Source organism: Mesocricetus auratus, unplaced genomic scaffold, assembly GCF_017639785.1.
Source record: "Mesocricetus auratus isolate SY011 unplaced genomic scaffold, BCM_Maur_2.0 Super-Scaffold_6730, whole genome shotgun sequence".
Taxonomy (NCBI): Eukaryota; Metazoa; Chordata; class Mammalia; order Rodentia; family Cricetidae; genus Mesocricetus; species Mesocricetus auratus.
The window spans coordinates 45,689,670-45,708,117 of NW_024429184.1; the positions used below are offsets into that span (position 1 = coordinate 45,689,670).

The window sequence follows — 18,448 nt, forward strand, 5'->3', positions numbered from 1 at the left end:
TCCAACTCTGAGCCTAAAGTAAACTCTTCTTTCCTTAAATCACATGTAACTGACATTTGCTCCACCACCATCCTAAGTGCTGGAAGTACAAAGACAAGAAAATAAACGTCTCTGCATTCGGAATGCTTTGAGCGCCCTGGGAAAGACAGGATGCCAGATCATGTGCTCACAGGTGCTAAGTGTTCTGCTGGAAGTTTAGGCTTTTCCTATCATTATCAGGAAGACACTGTTGGGAAATGTAGTGAGAGTGGCGTCCTCAGGGTTATGCGACTTTCCGGAAGTGACAGTTTGTGAGTTGCTGGTCAGGAACCTGGAACACATCTATTTGTCTTCTTTCTGGGAACTGCGTTCATTTGAGAAGAATCAGTGGTGTGTTCTGTTTTCAGTTTCACTTTAGTACAATGTCTAAGGAGAGAAATAGAGTGATAAGGGAAATTCCCAGCTACAAAAAGGATGGTGCTGGATAACGATTTATTATTACAAAAAATTTCCTGGGAATTTCCATTTTCCTTTGGGATTTTATTTGGCAGGTTTCCCAGAATGTGCAAGGACCTTTAACTAGTTGGTTAGTCTAAATCTTGGAATTTCAGTGCCTGAATTTACCAGAATGTCCTGTTCTTTCATTTTTTTTCAGAGCTCAAAAAATCATGTTCCCTCCCATTCATTCCAAAGTTGTATGCAAAACATGCTGAGCTGTATTAGTTTTTAAGGCAGCACAGTTATTTTTGTTTTAGGAAGCTGCTATGTGAAAGAGGATGTGAGCTCAGCACCCTTTACAGATCCTGTCTGGGACAGAGACATGCCTGTGGACAAAGGGCAAAAACATCCTCATTGTTGCAGCCTCTGGAGTTTAAGTTTTAACATCTAGCACAGCTTTGTAGAGTAGGAATCTATGCCTAGTGAGAGATCAGTCACCAGCAGTTGGATGGGTAGATTTCTAGGCAGAACTTGAAGGGTAGCTGGAAAATAATACGTGTCCTCTTAGGGAAGACTTGGATCATGACTCCAGAGGGCATCATTTAACCCAGGAAGTATCCTTCGCATGAAGTATTTGTGGAGGCTCTGGAGTTGAGTAAGCGAAGGCCCTCTGCCCTACTTACTGGGATTGTTCTGAGGCTCAAGTTACACAAGTATAAAAGGACTGTAAACTAAACCCAACAGTGTATGTCATAACAATGATAGTTACTATCTTCTCACCAGCCCTGCCATTTGATTAAAACCATCTTAACTAGTTTGAGAAGCAGAAAAACCTCTGCTAGCCAGGAGCATTCCAAGAATTCACCTTGAATGTGTGGAGTTCTCTTGTGGTAAGGTAAGCACTTCCTCTTTTTTTTTTTTTTTAATGGTGGAAGAGGTGTCAGTTTAGAATTAGCCAGCTGGACTCAGTGTAGATGATCCCAATGGCAACGTCCAGAGCATCATCATCAGGAGCCAGGCAAGCCCAAGCTGCCTCCTCTCCGTCAGGCCTTATGAAGGTGTTGACTTTGTCCACAGCAGTATCATAGAGTTCCTTTACAGCCTGTTCCGTCTGCTGCTTGCTGGCCTTGAGATCCACAATGAGCACAGTATGTTTTCTTCTGTCTTCTTTTGACTCAGTGGTCAGAGGGAACTTAATGATGGCACAGTTGTCAAGCTTGTCTCCTGGGTGCTCTCTTTCAAGGGTACTTGGGTTACCTGGGGGGCTGCAGGGCCTTGGAGCACAGGACGGAGGGTGGTGTACTTGTTTGGTTGGAGTCTCCAGCTTGCACCTGCGTGGTCCAGAAAGCTCCATTTCTGTCTCTCTCCCCTCTCCCTCTCCATTCTCTGCCCTCTCTCACCTGCTCAGAGAGTCTCCCAACAAAGGAAAGGTGTCCAAAACTCCAGTTCTGCAGCTGAAGTTGCCAGCTGCTCAAGTCCCTGTCTAAGTGCTCAGGTGTTTTTCTTTTCTCTTTCTTTCTTTTTTTTTTCATACTTGGGTGGACAAACCCATCTTGTAGAGGACACATCATCACCCCTCACCTGCAACCCATAAAATCTCCCTGCTTTCATTTGGGGGCATGACTCCTTGACTCCCCTAGCCTCAGACTCTGGGGCTGGAGAACCTGCCTGGGAGTTGCTTTCAAAGTACCTGTTAGACGTTTCCAATACAGCTTGATCTGGCTTACTGCACGGGTGGAGAAACTTTTGGGGTAGGGGACGGGGAGGGGCGGGAAAATCTATTAGTGTGAATCTTTTGTGGCTGTGGACACCTTCCAGCACTGCCTTCTTGACTTTCAAGGACTTCTCTTTGGCTTCGGGAGGGGCAGGAGCTTCCTTCTTCAGGTAAATACTTTCATGGGTCACTAACCTTAGAGCCAGTAGTGGAGCTAGACAGAAATAGGTTCTTCATAAGAATGTCAGAACTGGTAAAATTAAGAACGTTGTAAACCAAGAAAACAGTTCTAATTTCTGGCTAATGAGTGGCTGTTTCCTCTTTTCTAATGATAGCATTACTTCAGCTTTTGTCTTTCAGTGACTGAATAAAAAGGTTAAGCCGCTCAGTCAGAATTATCTCTGCTTTTAGACAGCATACAATCTGAGGAGGATCCCCATTTCTTTGTATGTTCCCTAGTCTCAACCCTATAGTAAATTTTTCCTAACTGTTTTATTTAGGTTTATTTGGGACCCCGTGGTGCTTGTTTTTCCTGTTTGCAATTGATTAATATATCCAGTTTTGTATCACTTAGATGGGCCTCTTACAGTCTTTGACTAGAAAATGTTGATGGAATTATTAGCCAGCCACCAGCCTTTATTGTGTCTCAGGTAGAGCTGGCTCTTTGGATTTTTCTAAGGATTTGTCCGTGGTATTGGTGCTACTTCAAAGAACAGACTTATGAACAAATGATTATGTCTAGACAAAATATCATCATTCACATTGTGGATGGTGGGAACATGAACCCAAGGTACTACATTTCTTAAAAGTAATAAAAATAATAGTTAACGTGTTTATGCCACTAGATGGTAAGATATGTGCTAGATAGTTCTAAGCATGTTCCACATAATAGTTTATATAAAACAACACTTTCTAGCAAGGGCTATTGACATTCCCAGTTACAGTTTACAGATGGAGAACTGAGGTACAGAGCTGGTGTTTGTGTATAGTCCCCCTACTGCTGAGTAAGAGAGTCCAGTCTGAACTCAGGAAATCATAGTTTTGCATTCTGTATGGTTAGTTCTGTGAATAATTTGGTACTGCTTAGCACACTGTTACTTGGTGGGTTTCCTTAGCTGGCTATCCCTGTTAAGGATGTGAAGTCTAGCAACCCTGAAGTGTTAATGTGTCTCTTTAGCAGTTTATTGTCAGGAGTAACTTAAACGTTGTGGGATTAAATCCAGGAACAATTCCTGGATCAAAAACACGCAGGATTATCTGGCATACATATTTCAAGTTTTAGTTTCTCGGTTACCGGGTTCATGTTTAAAAACCTTTGAGCGGGGAGATGGCCCATTAGGTAAAATGCTTGCCATATTGTGCATGTTTGAGGATCTCAGATCAGATCTACAGAACACACTTAAGACTGGATATACTGCTGCACATATATAATTCCTTGAGATCCACAATCAGCAGTGGAGACAGGAAAAACCCCAGAATCTTGAGGACTGGCTAGTCTGGCATATGTACCAGTGAACAACAAAAGTCCCTATCTTATCAGGGTAGACAACACTCAAGGTGATCCTCTCATCTCCATACATGCTGTGAACTTGTACACACACTCTCTCTCTCTCTCTCTCTCTCTCTCTCTCTCTCTCTCTCTCTCTCTCTCTCTCTCTGTCTCTCTCAGAAAGATGAAAAATTTCTTTGAGCTAGGGATGTGGCTTAGTAGTAGAAGTCTTGCCTAGCATGTATGATATCTAAGATCTGATCTCTAGGACTAAAAAAAAAAAAAGAAATCTTTGTAGTCAAGATCTATGTAATTCTTAGAACTTCAGAGTGCATTCAAATGTGGCATTTCTTCATACTAATTTGGGAAACTTAAATCATATTAACATTAAAAATAAGTACTGCACAACTGAAAACTTTGGTTGGAAAATATATTGCTTCAATTAAATATTAAACTTAAATGTATTGTTGTTATATTTAATCAAATATCAGTCATCTCGGAGGCAGAGGCAGGCGGATCTCTGTGAGTTCGAGGCCAGCCTGGTCTACAGAGCGAATTCCAGCACAGCCTCCAAAACAATACAGTGAAACCCTGTCTCGAAAAATCAAAAACAAAAAAAATCAATCATCTGAATACAAAAGTCATAGAAGTTTACTCTGAAGGAGATGCATGAAAGAAATGATAAAATTGAAATATGAATTGCTTATATAGAAAATGTGTTTCATGAGCTACCAAATTCAATATTTTTAATGCAATCCTTTGTGTATTGCTTGTTTTTGAGACAGTAATGCCATATAGTTTAGGCTGGCCTAGAACTGATTGTACAGTTCATATTGGCTGTCTTAGTAGAGGTTTCTATTGCTATGATAAAACCATGACCAACAAGGAAGTTGGGAAGGAAAGGGTTTATTTGGCTTACACTTCCAAATTATACTTCATCACTGACTGTAGTCAGGGGAGGAAAGGATTTAATTTGGGGAGGAAAGGGTTTATTTGGCTTTTACTTCTGTATCATAGTCCATCATTTAAGGAATTCAGGACAGAAACTCAAACAGGGCTGGAACCTGAGACAGAAGCTGATATAGAGGCCATGGAGGGGTACTGCTTCCTGACTTGTTCAACATGATTTGCTAAGCCTACTTTTTTATAGAACCCAGGATCACCAGCCCAGATACAACATCACCACAATGGGCTGGGCCCTCCCACATCAGTAACTAATTAAGAAAAGGTCTTACAGCTTCATATTATGGAAGATTTTTTATTAATCAATTACTTATTTTACATCCCTACGACAGCCTCCACTCCCTCCTCTCCTTCCACTCCTTCTCCCCTCTGTCTTCTACCTCTCAATCCACCCCTCAGAAAGGGGCAGTCCTCCCATTGGCATCAGCCAAGCATGGCATAGTAAGCTGCTAAAAGTCGAAGCACCTTCCCCTGTGTTCAGGCCGGGCGAGGCAATTCAACATGAGAAGTAAGGTTCCCAGGAGCCAGCCAAAGTACCAGGGACAGTCCTGCTCCCACTGCTAGGAATTCCAGAAATAGACCAAGTTGCATAACTGTCACATAATTCAGAGGGCCTAGGTTGGTCCCATGCAGGCTCGCTGGCTGTGGGCTCAAACTCTGAGTTTCCATGAGCCAGATTAGTGGTTTCTGTGTGTTTTCCTGCAATGTTCCTGCCCCGCTCCTACATTCCCTCCTCTTTCTCTTCAGCAGGACTCCCTGAGCTCAGCACAATGTTTGGCCATGGGTCTCTGAATCTGCTGCAATCAGTTACTAATGAAGACTTCAGATGACATTTGGGGTACATGCCAATCTGACCCCAGGGAATGGCCAGTTCAGGCTATGCATCCACTGCTGCCAGGAATCTTAGCTCAGCTCATCCTTGTAGACTCCTGGAAGTTTCCCTTGTGTCAGGCTGACTCTGTAAAGCTCCCTCTCTACAGTCATCTTTCTCTGTACTCCCCCCTCCACCCACCCTCAACCCCATCCTTCAAGTTCCCATGCCCACCCATGCCCCCAGTTCACCCAGGAGATCTCTGTTTTCCCTTCTTAGGCCCTCCTTGGGCGCTCCTTGTTACTTAGCCTCTCTGGGTCTACGGATTGTTGCATGGTTATCCTATACTTTACAGCTAATTTCTACTTATGAGGAAGAACATACCATGTTTGTCTTTTGTAGGTCTGGGTTACCTCACTCAGGATGATTTTTTTCCCTAGCTCCATCCATTTGCCTGTGAATCTCCTGATGTCACTGTAATTAAAGGGAGAGGCCAGTTTTCATAACAAAGACAAGTGGAAAGGTTTGCCAGACTCTATGTGACACATTTTAAAGAGGATCACAATTCCAAAAAGAAGGCCTGGGTTACTCAGAACTCCTGGTGAGCCTGCATGTTTCAAGGAAACAGTAATCCTCCTTTGCCAGACTTTTCCCTGTGGCACTCTGGGGGCAATACCATGTATTAAGAGTTGAATATCACAATGGGACTGTGTAAGACCCCATCCATAGTTTGTAAGTAGGTGGGCAAAAGCTCTGCACATCTCACTGTGTGCTCGCTCTTTGTCGTACATGTAAAACCCTCTCCTCAGTCCTGTGCTTGGTTTTGGCTGTCTCTGCTTCAGTACCCATGTAGCCTGTTCTTGCTGAAACTTGCTTTCATCATTTATGAGCTGGAGGAGGAGTGGATGAGATAAGGCATGTGCAAGATAAGGCGTCACGAACCCTTTATTTCCTGACTGCTTCAGACCAAGTTTCCTTTATTTTAGCTTAGTGTTGTTTTGAGGGTGAATTCTGTGCTGGGTTCTTATAAGAAACACAGTACTTGTTTTTTTTTTTTTTTTTAGGAGCTTAGTAATTATTCTACCCTTGGATCTTTTCTAGTTAATATAGCTTCTAAAATTACTTGTCTGTGGGAGGCAATAAATACCTCTCTGCTGACTGTCATATGTATGAGAGGCCAATCAGGTAATGGGATGTAACACTTTCATTCATACAACACAGCAGGTGATCTTATACATGGGAATTAGCAAACATGCAGAGTAATCAAACTGGGTTTTAAAGTCTAGTTTACCAGATTGGTTTTGATTTATTGTCTTTTTCCTGCATGCTGTGACTTGTACTTGTGTGTATAGTCTGGTGTAGAACATCTGAGTCTAGCAAGAGCTTCATACTTTGTCTCTAAATGTAGTTAAATCACAACCCGAGGAGAATCATTCTCTAGGGCACTTCTTCCCTTAAACCTCAAAGTCCTCAAGGAAGTCTATCTCTTTGTTTGCTGCAGTTACTGTTCCTAGCATCCTACACACAGTTGGCTGCCCAGGCTTCGAGTGGGGCTTGCAGTGACTGTTGAGCTTTTCAGTACTCTGTGTGCAGTAAAATAGATTATTCATGGAGTGCAGAACATCAACATCTTCCCGAAGAAAACACAATTCAGCTATTTCATTAGTTCCTTTTAATTTTTATTGTTTTGGTTGGTAACGTTCTTTTCTATTTAAATTTTTTCACATAATATATTTTGATCATACTCTCTCCCCTCCTCCAACTCCCCTCAGATTCTCCTCACCTTCCTACCCACACCCAACTCCATGGTATTTTTCCTCTTTCCTTCCCTTCCCACTCTCAAAAAACAAAAATCGAAACAGACAAGCAAGCTCACAAGCAAACAAACCAAAAAGCCCAAAGACAAAAAATACCAAGTCAAACTAAGTAACAACAAAAGGCATTCTCACACATGCTACCCCTGAGCATGGGGCCTGACCTGGAGTGTGGTTGACACACTCAGTGACTAAGTGGGAAAAGCTGAGGTTTTTCTTTTGCCAGCAGGCATCAGTTGCAACAAGCTTCTTGGTTAAGGGTACAACTTTGTGTCCACTTCCCTTTCTCAATGTTGGGATTTTGTTTGACTTGAACTTGTGCAGGTCTTGTATGTGCCGTCACTCTGAACGAGTTCATATGTATGTCAGCCTTGTGGCTGGAAGATGCTGTCCATCCTCTACCTCTGCCTCTGCAAATCTTTCTGCCCTTTCTTCCACGTAGATATCCGGGCCTTAAGGGAGTGGCATGATAAAAAAACGAACAAGCAAGCAAACAAACAAAATGATCCCATTTAGGTCTGAGTACATAGTTGTGGGTTTCTGTGTTAATTGTATCTCCTGCAAGAAGCTGCTTCTTGATGAGGGTTAAGTGAGGCATTGAACTATGGGTACAGCAGTATGTCATTAGGAATAATTTTATTGCTATGTTCATTTAGCAGGATAATAGTAGTAGGTTTTTCCTAGGTCCGATGACTTATCTAGTTTTAGGTTCTTGGCCACTTTACCAATGGCAGGTGTGGTTGGTTACTACGTAACATTGGTTTCACTATTGCATCAGTGTATCTTATAGGCAGGCCACTGTTGTAGGTTGCAGGGCTCAGAGCTGGGTGATGTTGATGATCACTTTTCTCCTCCAGTCACTTGCAAAGTACCTTCCAGCACCACGGATGTTAGTCAACAACTGTGACAAGTAGGGACAGACTTAGGCATCTGTGCCTCTGACCACGCCCGTTTTGGGCATGGCTACAGGTATTAATATGCATGTCCAATAAAGGTTGCCCTCTTTTTTGGGGTTCTGGCTGGGTTTCAGAAAGCTGCAGAGACTAACGGGTTACCAGTTTCTCTAGTAAGTATAAATAGTCAGCTATACCCTTATCCAGTGTACGGCTGTATTTCCATATCAGTGAAGGTTCTAATTGGGTACCAGCTCCATTTCTCCAAGAACACAGTGGTGTTTTCAGCAATGGAGCATTACTCTCAGGTTGTGGGAAGTAAACAATAGCCTTGGCAATAGTGTGATGTTTGAGGGGGATCTATGGGACCCCTTAGGCCAAGGAATCAGCAAGATGTAACTCATTCCTGTCACTAGAGGTTTTACTTGGTGGCATATGTTTAGTTGCGTCATTGTCTTTCTCATTATATAGTGACTCCATTGAAATTTCTTTCACCTGTATACATATGAAAGCTTATATAGTAGTTGGTCTTCATATGACTTTTCAAAGTGGCTTTAGTGTTAGTGGTCACTCTCCATATTCCCTTTCTCTCCTTTACCATTTAATCTTTTACTCTACTTTTTCCTTTATCTCTTCATGACACTATTCTCTTTCCTGTTTCCTGGAAGTTCTCCTCCTCTCCCCTGCCTAACCTCTGTTTTTATTCTGACTGAAACACACATATCAAAAGTTTAAAAGCTAATACATATAAAGAGAAAACATGCAGCATTTGTTTTCTGGATATGGGTTACCTCATTCAGGATGATTATTTCTAGCTCCACTCATTTGACTGCTAATTTCGTTTTTCTTAATAGCTACATAATATGTACTGTATTTTCATTATCCATTTTTCAGTTGATGGACATCTAGGCCTTTTCTACTTTCTAGCTATTAGAAATAGAGCAGTAATGAGCATGGATGAGAAGTATCTATAGAGAAAGATGTGGACTTCTTTGAGTATATGATGAAAAGTGGTACAGCTGGATATTGTGATAGATGGATCTTTGGCTTTTTGAGGAACCTTCATACTGATTTCCATGGTAATAATTTGTACTTCTATCAGTAATGAATAAGTGCCCCTCCTCCCTTCATCCTTGATAGCATATGTTGTCATTTGTTTTTTTTTTTTTTTGATCTTGACCACTTTGTCTAGGGAAGATTAAATCTCAAAGTAGTTTTAATTCAAATTTCCTTGCTATCTAGGCATGCTGAAACATTTTAAAAGTGTTTTCAGTCATTTGTGTTTATATTTTAAATTGTCTATTTAATTCTGTATTCCATTTTTAATTTTTTCTGTGATGTTCAGGTTTTATTTTTATCTTTAGTTCTTTGTATATAATGGATACTAACTATCAAATTTAATGACTTTTTCCTATTGTCAGTTGGTTTCTTTTGCTGTAAGGCCTTTGTGTTTCATGAGGCCCCACTTCTTAATTTCAGTTTTAATGCCTGTGCTGTAGGTAGTCCTGTTACAAAGTTCTTTCCTGTGCCAATGAGTTCAAGCATATTCCCTATTTTTGCTTCTATTACATTCAGGGTATCTAGTCTTATGGTGAGTTTGCTAACCCATTTGGAGTTGACTTTTACACAGGGTGATGGATATGGATCTATTTTCATTCTTTTACATGCAACTATGCAATTTGACCATCACCATTTGTTGAAGATGCTATCTTTTCTGCAATGTACATTTTTGGCTTCTTTGTCAAAGGAAGTTATTGTAGTTTTTTTCCTTTGGGCTGCCAACCAGCTCCCAAATAAAGGCATGGAGACTTATTATTAATCATAAATATTCAACCTTAGCTTAGACGTATCCTACTACCTTTCTTAACCAATTTAACCTATATCTGTTTAGCTATGTTTTACTTGGGACTCTTTGCCTTTCTTTAATTCTGTATGTACTACTTTCCTGCTTCCTTTGTGTCTGTCTGTCTGTCTGGTCCCAGGAGTCTCCTTGGCATCTCTTTTTTTCTTCCCCTGAGCCTAAATTCCTCCTTCTACTTACTCTTCCTGCCTGGAAGTTTCACATGCAACCATTCTCTTGCTATATTGACTGGTCAGCTTTTTATTAGACCAGTCAGGTACCTTGGGCTGTCATATTCCATAACATAAACAAATGCAACTCATGTTTCCATAGTTAAACAAATATTCCACAATGTGAACAACTTCAGCACATCTTTACAAAGTTAAATGCAGCACGCAGCACATTGTTGCATAATTAAACAAATATTCTGAACCAAGGTATCTGTAGATGTGTGAAGTTATGGCTGTGTCTTTAATTTGATTCCATTGATCAAGGTGTCTGTTATTATGCCAATATCATCCTTTTTATTACTACAGTTTTGTAATACAACTTTAAATCTGGGTCTGATATCTCCAGCAGTTCTTTTATTATGTAGGATTACTTTAGCTATCCTGATTTGTGTGAGTATGGATGTGTTTCCATATGAAGTTGAAGATTTTTTCAGTTTCTGTGAAGAATCTTCTGTTGTCTTGAATTTCTTTCTTTAGTGTCTTTCTTTCTCTCCCTCTCTTCCTTCCTTTCTTCATTTATTTATTTTTGAGACAGGGTTTTTCTGTGGAGCCTGTCCTGGAACTCACTCTGTAGACCAAAATTACAGAGATCCCTATCACCTGCCTCTGCCTCCCAAGTGCTGGGATTAAAGGCATGTGCCATCACCGCCCAGCTTCTTTCTTCAGTGTCTTAATATTTTTGCTATACAAGTCTTAACATTGCTTCACTAGAATTATCCCAAGATATCTTTTAAGGCTATTCTGAAACAGGTACTGTTTTCCTGATTTCTTTCTTAGTCATTTGTATATATGAAGGCTGTTTATTTTGTATTCTACTACTTAGATGAAAATCTTTATTAGTTGTAGCATTTTCCTGGTAAAATCTTCATATATAAAACCATATCATCTGCAAATAAAGATACATTGACTTCTTACTTTCTGTATTGATCACCTATGTTAAATCATCTTGTATTTTGGAAATGAAGCCCATTTGATTGGGGTAGATAATCTTTTTGATTTATTCTTGAATTTGGTTTATAAAATATTAAATTCTTAAAAATTTTTGCATCTGTGTTCACAAGGAATATTAGTTTATCGTTTTCTCCCTCTCTCCCCCACTTTTGTTGGGTCTTTGTGTGATTTTAGTATCAGAATAACAGTGGCTTTAAAAAAGATATAGGAAATGTCCCTTCTGTTTCTGTTTGTGGAATAGATTGAGGAGAATTTGCATTAGTGTTTTCTTTGAAGTTTTGGTAGAGTTCTGCACTGAATCCACCAAGGCCTGGGAATTATCATCATCACTACTACTACTATTATTATTGTTATTTTTGTTGGGAGTTTTTTCATAATTGCTTATTTTTTATTAGGGAGTTATGAGTCTGTTTAAATTATTTATTTCATCATTATTTAACTTTGGCAGGTCAAATATATAAAAAAATCCATCCTTTTTTTTTTAGGTTTTCCGGTTTGGTGTAATAAAAAATTTAAAGTATGTCTTTATGAGTCTCTGAATTTCCTCAGTGTCTGTTGTAATGTCTCCCTTTTGCTATTTAATTTTATTAATTTGGATCTTTTCTCTTCTGGGTAACTTGTCTAAAGATTTGTCAATCTTGTTGATTTTTCTCAAAGAACCAATTATTTGTTTCATTGATTCTATGTGTTATTTTGTTGGTTTATTTATTTCTACCTTATTCGTTTTAGCCCTGACTTTGATTATTTCTTCCAGCCTATGCTCTAGGCTATTATTTCTTCTCATCTTCTGGAGCTTTTGAGTATGTTTAAGCTATTAATCTGAGATTTCTCCAATTATTTTGATTGTGATCCTTGCTTTTGAGCAATCTTCCCAGCTCTTTCAAACATTTTTAGTGCTGTGAACTTGCCTCTGATAGTTGTCTTCAATTTGTCCCATAGATATGGATATATTATGTCTTCATTTTCATTCAATTTTTAGCATCCTTCTTGATTTTTGTCTCAACCCAGTTTTCATTCAGTAGCGAGTTGTTCAGCTTCCATGAATTTTTAAACTTTCCGTAGTTTCTGTTTTGCTGATATCTCTTTAATCCATGGTGGTCAGATAAGATTCAGGGTGTTATTTCAATTTTTAAATTTCTGTTGAGACTTTCTTTGTGTCCTGGTATAGGGTCAATTTTGGAGAAAGTTCCAAAGACTGTTGTTTTAGTGGAATATTCTGTCAATGTCTATTAGGTACATTGGGTTTATGATATTATTTAACTTCCTTATTTCTCTGTTTAATTTTTGTCTGGATGCACTATGCATTGGCAAGAGTTGGGTATTGAAGTCATCTACTATTACTGTTTTAGGGTCAATATGTGATTTTAGCTGTAGTAGTATGTCTTTTGTGAAATTGAGTGCTCTTTTGTTTATTTATCCCTTTTCAAAGCCTCAATATTTTATTTATTCTTCTCTAATCTCCTTTTTGTTTATACATAACAAGCTTCCTGTGGCTCATCTCTGCCCGTGCTGTTCTTCTTTCTTGACACCACTCTTCTTAAGAACTCTAGCTTATTTGACCTTTGCACTTCTTTGAGAGTCAAGTTAGACTCCGTTTCTTTCCCTAAATATTTAGAATTCTAAGATCCTCTTGTGTTTTTCTTTTATGACTATGTAGTATTGTTTCATTTCTTTTTTGAATAATTTTGGTTTGAAGTCTATTTTGTATGCTATTAAAATAGCTATGCTTACTTGCTTCTTGGTTCCCATTTTCTTGTAATTCCTTTTTCCATTCATTTACCAAAAGGTAATTTCCGTACTTGTGGATGAGGTGCATTTCTTGGATACAGCAGAAGGATGGATCCTGTTATTGACAGTTATTAATGAGCAGTGCTTATCTTTTTTTTTTGTTATTTTGTTGTAATATTTTCTTTTCCTCTTTTGATTAATTGTTCTGGGATTATTTATCTGACTGTCTTCATTGTTCATGTTTGTGTTTTTGAGCTGGACTCTCAGCATCTGGGCTTGGACATTTGAAGTGTTTCTTGGTGTAGTTATCAAATCTCACCCTTGTTGGGTCTTCCAAGTGGGTGTTCCATTCTTTGGTTGCTGTTGCCCATTGTTGTTGCTAGTCAAATGTGCAGCTGTTGGGCCCCTGAGTTACAGCTAAGCCTGGTGGAAAAAGTAGAGAGGAGTTCTTCAGGTCAATAAAGATTCACAAGGGCATAGAGATAAGTGAATAGGAATGACTGAAAGAAGTGATGGGAAAGAGCTACCTAGACCCTGGACCCTGGTTTACAGTGAAAGGCCAGTCCTAAGGGGATGGAGATGGGTTGTGCGGAGGAGCTCACATGGCAACTGGTCTAAGGTCTGAAGAGATTGCAGTGGAGAAAATAGAGGGGCATAAATTCACCTTCTTGAGTACCAGCGAAGTGTGGCACTGTGGGGTCCCTAGTAGAGAGCTGTTCTTCCAATCAACTGAGAGTCATAGAGAAATGGAGATGGGCTAGAAAGAAAGGCTGGAAGGAGTGCCAGGGAAGAACTGGTCATTAGTTAATTCTTAGAAACAAAACAGAGATCGATAATAACTTGTTCTTCTATGTAGCAAAATTGCATTTGGGTTTCACATTTATTTGAAAAGAAAAATATTGATGCCAATAAATAATGATAAATATTGATGATGTGGGAGCATTATAGTGGGAGCACTAGAAACCAGATGACAGACATTATCTGAGCCACAATACTGGGCTGGGCTGTCTTCTGTTTGTCTTGTGACTCTATCACTAGCCTTAGTCCTTGGGGTAAATGACTGGATCCTGTGACGTGCCCAAGTCAGTTATGAAATAGATGCTCATTCCTAGTTGAGCAACCATATAAAGGGACTATAAAATGACTGGGCTCCAGTTCATCTTGAAACTATGCTTAGATTGAACTAGGCAAGCAGAAGCTAAAGGGGTAATTTTCATGCCAATGGGAAAGCCAGCTGAATTGCTTTTGCAGGCTGTTGAGTGTAGCAGGAGTATGACTAAACTTTAATTTATCCTGGTCCCCTCAACTTGGCACCAGAAGATGTCTGGTTTTATTCCATAGTACTGTGGGTCCATAAAAATCTTTTTATATACATGTTTGTAATAACATTTTTCTAGCTCACACATGTGCATTTATAAAGATTAGTGGAACCAAAGGGTGTAAGAGTAAAACCATATTCTCCACTTCTTTCAGGTGTCCTAGTGACATAGTTTTGTTCCCAGAAGGTGACAGAGATTGCTGGTTTCCAATCCTACCTTCTTCTCTAACTCCATTCTATGACTGTCTTCCCTAATCTTAGGTCCTCCTGCCCCAGAACTTTTCAGGTTATGTCTCCTCATGCCTTCTTAAATTGAACCTTATTTATCCCTTTTCAAAGCCTCAATATTTTATTTATTCTTCTCTAATCTCCTTTTTGTTTATACATAACAAGCTTCCTGTGGCTCATCCCTGCCCATGCTGTTCTTCTTTCTTGACACCACTTTTCTTAAGAACTCTAGCTTATTTGACCTTTGCATTTCTTTGAGAGTCAAGTTAGACTCCGTTTCTTTCCCTAATTCTTTCCACGGCTTTCTGTTTCCTTATTCTCAAACTTTTAGGTCATTATTTCAACCTGGGACATCTAACTCTTATCAGACGTCTTGATGTCTATTTGAGTTCTGTCTTCATTATTCCTAAATGATGCAAAATATGTTAAAGAATCTGAGTGAAGGTACTTGCTACCAAGCCTGGGAACCTGAGTATGAGACCTGGGACTCACATGGTAGAAGGAGAGATAACTGGCTCCCCAGATTGTTCTCTAACCCCCTCACACACCGAGGTGGCCTGAGCCGATCTAAGGTCTGAAGAGAATATAGTGGAGGAAGTAGAAGATGATAAAGTTCACCTTGAGTTCCAGCGAAGTGTGGTACTTTGGGGTTCTTAGTAGAGAGTTTTGCTTACTTTCTCTCATAGTAAATACATGCAAAATTAAAGAAACAAAATGTTAAGTTGCATTTGGGACTGGAACTATGTAATTCCCAACAAATTTAAAGAGGTTAGCAAAATCTTTCAGTTGGAAGTTTGTCTTTGATTCATATAATTTTAATTAAATAAGTTAATTTGCTCAGGATAAGGTCTGTTTTTGAAAAATAATAAAAGAATTGTGATTCAGAAAGCTTTTGTATGATTAAATGAGCACATATTTGGAACCTAACTGTGTGCAATGACCCATGCAGGTTGACAGCAGGGCTTTTGTTGTCAGGAAGGCCTGGGTTTGTCATCTGCTGTTTGTGTAACTTTGAGCAACTTACTTAATCACATATTGTTTAGTCTTGATTTCTTGTCAGAGAAATGAGTGAGGGCAAGCACAGCCTTGAATAGATCACCTGCCACATAGTAAATGTTTGGTAAGTTCTATGTTATTGTTGTTGCTATACATTCCACTATTTTGTGTGATTCATCATCAGTTTTGCAAAATAGTCACTTAAATATTCTCCCAAATTAGCCAAAGATGTTTCTTTCTGAATCCTTCAAACCTCTTATTTTACTGGGCAAGGGTTTTAGGAGATGTGATTATGTCAAGAATCTTTTAGATGGATTATCTGGTGTTTTTCCGGTGAACTTCATGTTATCACGAAGGTCCTTTAGGGATGGAGAGTATGAAAAGTGCCAGAGTCAGAGATGGAGTAATTCCATGTGAAAAAAAATCAACCCACCGTTGCTGGCTTTCAGCACGGAAAAAGGAAAAAGGTGTTGAGACATGAAGGGTAGGTATCCTCCAGAAAAGAGAGGGACAAATCAATGATGCTCCCTTATGACATTTATGAAGGCTTCCCTTGTTGAACCTTGATTTTGCCTGAATTGATCTTATCCAGACTTCTTGAATTAATTATGAGTTAATAAGATTAAATTGTTTTAAACCAGCAGGTTTTGGCAAATTGAAGGCGTTTTGATAGGAAATGATTATTTCTCCCTAGCAAGACTCATTTTGATCAGTTTTGTATGTGTCAATGTCTGCTGCATCAGGGAGGATGTCAACACAGACCTAGCAATAAGTTGGAACGACTAAGGATTTTGGCAGACAGGCGTAGTAGCTTGTAATTTGGGCTTTTTCAATTGAGAAGCAGAAACCAGATCAACTATAACACAGTTCTCTTTCTGAACTGGACTCCACCGAAGTACAGGTTCAAACTACTGGGGAAATTCCCACTCTCTTGCCAAGGACAGACCTTCACTGGTAATAGGTTTATTTAGAGCCCTGCCAGGGTTTACCCCATTTCCTCATAGTTATGGCTAATTTTCAAGATAAACATGCATTGATTATGTGGAATGTATGGTGGTCATGTTGAGTGCTGTGAAAATATTGTATTAGTTAATCCTACTAAAATTCCTATGATGGTCAAAAGAAATAGGTGTTTTTCAAATTTTAGATCATAGCTCATTAGATATTTTTCGATTCAGTAGCAGTTTTAAATAGTATTGTGGGATGTAACTGGTGCACTGCATGAGATAAGTGTAGTTATACTTCATAAAATTTTAGTTTCAAATATACACAAAATAGTATGCATGTAATAGCTAAGCTAATGTGTATTTGTGTAATGGGTTGTATTAAAACCACACTTCTTGACATTGGTTACATTTCTTACAGTGGATTATTTAAAAAATTTAAAAACCACCAATGAAATGATTAACAGTGTAGCTTAAATATCAGGGATAACTAGTTTCCAATTATTTAATTTACAAGCTCTTACCACTTATCTTGCCATATTCTTTCTATATCATCACCTCATTTATAGGGCCTTTTGGAGCAGTGAATGGGTTAATCTCACTTCAGCACTTTGACAATGCCACAGTACTCAGCACTTGGATATTTTCTCAGTGTCCTGTGGGTTGGTAAGTTGCAGAACCAGCCAGATTCCAGTTTTGCTTAACAAAGTTTACTCTCTTAGGTACTATGTGTCATTGCTTGAGTTTGAAATCCAGGCCAACTTTATATAAGCTAAGATGTTCCCTTAAAACAAACAAAGAGTAAATCTCCCTTTACAGTTACCAGCAACTGTAAACTAGTCCCTCTCATCTCTTGCAGTTGGCCTAGTTGGCTAAGTCTTATCTCTTAGGAAATACAGGCTTTGTGACTTGTTCTGCTCTGGATAGCAAGAAAGGGACATGTGGGAAGCAGCAGGTAGCTTCACTTGTATAGAAGAATTTGATGATACACTTATACTTAGACAATGGGGTCCCATGTAGATTAAATCCAAAGGGAATCACACCAGGGAAGGAATCTTGAAAGTACCTGGAGGGATTCCTGCTGGCTAAAAACTCATTAGTTTACCAGAGTGCCAGCTTGTCCTTGTTTTTTCTTTTTGTGTTGCTTGTTGCTTTTCTTCCTGCCCCATTTTTTCCCTTCCATTGGGAAACTCAGGCATGTTGCTAATTGTTTAAAACATATTTTGGCCCAACTGGTCATTGAAATGTATAGCAGGGCCATATTGGCTTTATAAACTCTGATAATATAAAAATTAGGAAGTTTATGTCTTTCAAGTTATGGGTTAATTCTTAAACCACTGGCTTTATATTCAGCTAATAACATATCTAAAGTGAATTGCATACCACTTCAAACTAGTGTAATTTTGTTGCTCATCGCTGTATTGCTGGGAAATGTGACTATGTGGCTTTTTTAATTTTTATTTTTTTTGGCTTTCTGATCAGGAAGCAATTGAGTCTCCCCTGTCTAACAGGATATACAGGATACAGCTCTAGCCATTAGGCAGGTAGTGTTTTGAACTGCTAGGGAAAGAGAGGAGGTAAATTCAGCTTGTTTACCCCATGTCAACACTTCCAGTTCCTTGTAGTAACAATGGTAACCTTCCAGTATTTATTTGGTCTGAAGGTTGTTAGTGGCATGTGGTTCTTCTGCCTGAGGGCCATAAGTGGAAGGGAAGACAGAAGGAGCAGTTCCCTCCCAGAAAGGTGCCCCTTTATCTTTTGCAGGTTGTGAATTACTCTTGAGGTCAGTGGTAGTCTAAATGAACAGCTCATGTGTAGTCATGTCATGTCATTTTAGAAGACACATCGTAGAACTGTGCAAAAACCTCTGTGCAAAAGATCCGGGACTTTTCAACCTCATCCCAGGGGTGTTGCTGAAAGTTCTAGAAGAGGCCAAACAGCATGTTTCACTGGTCTTCGTGGGTGGCAGGTGGGAATAACATGGTTGGGGAAGTGGTCTCACAAGGATGCATTCGGGTCTTTCTGAGGCTCTGAAAACATACTGGGGTCCCCTTATTTCTTCTGAAAAACAAGGAGGAGATATCAGTGTTTTTGCCTCTCAGAATTCCTTTT

General features: G+C 39.3%; 1 pseudogene; it reads right to left on the reverse strand.

Annotated features, from left to right (window-relative positions):
* Nucleotides 1-1,357: 1,357 nt before the first annotated feature.
* On the reverse strand, nt 1,358-3,486 carry LOC121139012 (annotated as a pseudogene).
* Nucleotides 3,487-18,448: the final 14,962 nt, after the last annotated feature.